This window comes from Bos indicus, chromosome 12, assembly GCF_029378745.1.
Source record: "Bos indicus isolate NIAB-ARS_2022 breed Sahiwal x Tharparkar chromosome 12, NIAB-ARS_B.indTharparkar_mat_pri_1.0, whole genome shotgun sequence".
Taxonomy (NCBI): Eukaryota; Metazoa; Chordata; class Mammalia; order Artiodactyla; family Bovidae; genus Bos; species Bos indicus.
In genome coordinates this window covers 82,729,105-82,732,919 of record NC_091771.1, presented here as the reverse complement: position 1 = coordinate 82,732,919, position 3,815 = coordinate 82,729,105, and the positions used below count along the sequence as shown (strand labels likewise).

The following is a 3,815-nucleotide window of genomic DNA, read 5'->3' as shown; positions in this document are numbered from 1 at the left end:
AGGGCAGCAAAAGTGATGCTAGGAGCCGTACTATGAATGGAAGACGCGTCAAGGCCAGAGGCCATGGCGTCAGTGGAGTAGAAAACAAAACGTACAACGAGTTTAATTAAAGCAATAAAATCTGCTACCCACTTCAAAAGACACGGGGCAGCTGACTGGTCCTCGGGGGTGGGTACAGGACCTTCAGTGTGGGCCCTCTGGGAGCAATGAGTCCAAGCACAGGATGAGAGGAGGCCGTTCGCGCTCACCCATCCTCACAAGAGGGAAGCCAGCCTAGGTTTGGGCAGAGAGGGCACTCAGGGGTGGGCGACAAGGGGATTGTTTGAGCGAAAGAGAGAAACAAAGGAAAAAACTAAGAATGGCTTGAGGCTAACCACTTCATGATTAAAGATAGAGACACTGATTCTCACAGTGGCTCATTTTAAAACTTGTGATATTGTTTCTGGCTTATTATATGTTGAAGAATATCTTGAGTAGGTTTCATGTCTGAGTATTTTATTGACTGTATCAAAACACCTGGCCTATTACTATACAGCACTACAAAAATGTCACCCTCAAAGTTTGCAGCAACATTCATATCATCCTGTTACTTTGTGATAACATATGGAATAAACATATGAAGATATTAAAATGATATTCACATAGACTCATTCATCCAATAGACTGCTTCCACAAAGTACTCCATGCAATTAAGTTTAAGGTATGTTGCTAAATCTTGTTCTAAAACACAAGAATATAATAAGTTACTTGGCAAATTTGATTAAAGAATTAGAAGGAACTGTTTTCGGTTTGAACATGAAGGTTCATATCCAGTTTTCTGCTATCTCATTTTAGAGGTCATTGAAAAAATAGCAAAGAAAAATGCCTTTTCAACAAAACAAGGAGGCAGCTGGGAAGCCAGACAACAAAACAGATGGAGTGGCTGCCAGGAAAGATCCGGATGAAGTGAGCACACAGGAAAAAGTTGAGCTGATACACCAGTGGAGAAGACTCCCTTCTGATGGCTCCTGAGCAAAGAGCAAGCACAACTCTCACAAGTTGAGATGCAGACACTTTGCAAAACACTAGGTTTCCACTGAGGTGACTGGTTCTGAGACACAAAGGAAGCAGAAGTAAATGAGGATTTGTGGGGGGAAAAGTCAGTTTTACAGAACCTGTACTGTCTCCATGACAATGGATAAGAAGAGAGTTTCAAAATTGTGGTTTTTCACAATGAGCTGTTTATCTTATTTAATTAGGAAGAAGAAAAGCACTATCAAATTCAGACAAAAAGTATATCTAAGAAAACAAACAAACAATAGCACTCAAAACTCCAATTAGCTTCAAACAAGTCCAGACAACTCCCCAAACAAATCACTTGCAAGTCACCCTCTAGGGGTGAGGAGGGTGGAAATTACCTCTTAATGTTGAGAGATGTGCAATGAAAAGTAATCAATACAGACCCTACACAAATAAGCTACAAGAAAAACAAAAAGAAATGGAAACAAAAAAATGTTAACAGATGTCTGCAGCACTCATTCATAACACAGAGAAGATGACAATGATAACTGAAAATATTTACAGGAATCTATGGATTTTTCTAATTGGAGAAAGAGAAATAAAGTAAAACTATAAGACAGCCAAAGGAACTGAAAGCTGGGCTAACAGAATTTTTCAAAAGTGGATGGATGGACAGAAGTTTGTATAGAATCATGTTTCCTCATATATGCATCAGTTCAGTTCAGTTCAGTCGCTCAGTCATGTCCGACTCTCTGTGACCACATGGACTACAGTACACCAGGCCTCCCTGTCCATCACCAACTCCCAGAGTGTACTCAAACTCATGTCCATTGAGTCATTGGTGGCATCCAACCATCTCATCCTCTGTCGTCCTGTTCTTCTCCTGCCTTCAATCTTGCCCAGCATCTGGGTCTTTTCTAGTGAGTCAGTTTTTCACATCAGGTGGTCAAAGTATTGGAGTATCAGCTTCAGGATCAGTCTTTCCAGTGAATATTCAGGACTGATTTCCTTTAGGATGGACTGGTTGAATCTCCTTGCAGGCCAAGGGACTCTCAAGAGTCTTCTCCAACACCACAGTTCAAAAGCATCAATTCTTCAGCACTCAGGTTTCTCTATAGTCCAACTCTCACATCCATACATGACCAGTGGAAAAACAATAGCTTTGACGAGATGGACCTTTGTTGGCAAAGTAATGTCTGTGCTTTTTAATATGTTGTCTAGGTTGGTCATAGCTTTCCTTCCAAGGAGCAAGTGTCTTTTTATTTCACTGCAGTCACAATCTGCAGTGATTTTGGAGCCCAAGAAGATAAATTCTGTCACTGTTTACATTGTTTCCCCATCTATTTGCCATGAAGTGATTGGACTAGATGCCATGATCTTAGTTTTCTGAATGTTGTATCTTAAGCCAACTTTTTCATGTTCCTCTTTTACTTTCATGAAGAGGCTTTTTAGTTCGTCTTCACTTTCTGCCATAAGGGTGGTGTCATCTGCATATCTGAGGTTATTGGTATTTCTCTCAGCAATCTTAATTCCAGCTTATGCTTCATCCAGTCCAGAATTTCTCATGATGTACTCTGCATATAAGCTAAATAAGCATGGTGACAATATACAGCCTTGATGTACTCTTTTCCTGATTTGGAACCAGTCTGTTGTTTCATGTCCAGTTCTAACTGTTGCTTCTTGACCTGCATACAGGTTCCTCAAGAGACAAGTCAGGTGGTCTGGTATTCCCAACTCTTGAAGAATTTTCCACAGTTTGTTGTTATCCACACAGTCAATGGCTTTATAGTCAATAAAAGAGGAGTAGATGTTTTTTCTGGAACTTTCTTGCTTTTTCGATGATCCAGTGGATATTGGCAATTTGATCTCTGATTCCTCTGTTTTATCTAAATTCAGCTTGAGCATCAGGACATTCATAGTTCACATACCGTTGAAGCCTGGCTTGGAGAATTTTTGAGCATTACTTTGCTAGTGTGTGAGATGAGTGCAATTGTGTGGTAGTTTGAACATTCTTAGGCATTGCCTTTCTTTGGGATTGGAATGAAAACTGAACTTTTCCAGTCCTATGGCCACTGCCAACTTTTCCAGGCTTGCTGTCATATTGAGTACAGCACTTTCATAGCATCATCTTTTAGGATTTTAAATAGCTCCACTGGAATTCCATCACCTCCACTAGCTTTGTTCATAGTGATGCTTCCTAGGACCCACTTGACTTCGCACTCCAAGATGTCTGGTTCTAGGTGAGTGATCATACCATCCTGGTTATCTAGGCCATGAAGATCTTTTTTTTATATAGTCCTTCTGTTTATTCTTCCCTGGGGCTTCCCTAGTGGCTCAGATGGTAAAGCGTCTGCCTGAAATGCAGGAGACTCAGGTTCGATTCCTGGGTTGGGAAGATCCCCTGGAGAAGAAAATGGCAACCCACTCCAGTATTCTTGCCTGAAAAATCCCATGGATGGAGGAGGCTGGTAGGTACAGTCCATGGAGTCGCAAAGAGATGGTCACGACTGAGCAACTGCACTTTCTTTCTTTCTTTGTTTATTCTTGCCACCTCTTCTTAATATTTTCTGCTTCTGTTAGGTCCCTACCATTTCTGTCCTTTACTGAGCCCATCTTTGCATGAAATGTTCCCTTGGTAATCTAATTTTCTTGAAGAGATCTCTAGTCTTTCCCATTCTATTGTTTTCCTCAATTTCTTTACATTGATCACTGAGTAACGCTTTCTTATCTCTTCTTGCTATTTGTTGGAACTCTGCATTCAACTGCGTATATCTTTCCTCTTCTCCTTTGCCTTTTGTGTCTTTTCTTTTCTTAGC

The 3,815-nt window shown here is 40.7% G+C and overlaps 1 non-coding gene across 1 annotated transcript; it reads left to right on the top strand.

The window, feature by feature from the left end:
* Nucleotides 1-3,322: 3,322 nt before the first annotated feature.
* TRNAF-GAA (transfer RNA phenylalanine (anticodon GAA)) lies at nt 3,323-3,394 on the top strand. The gene has a single exon. It is a non-coding gene; the product is annotated as a tRNA-Phe (tRNA).
* Nucleotides 3,395-3,815: the final 421 nt, after the last annotated feature.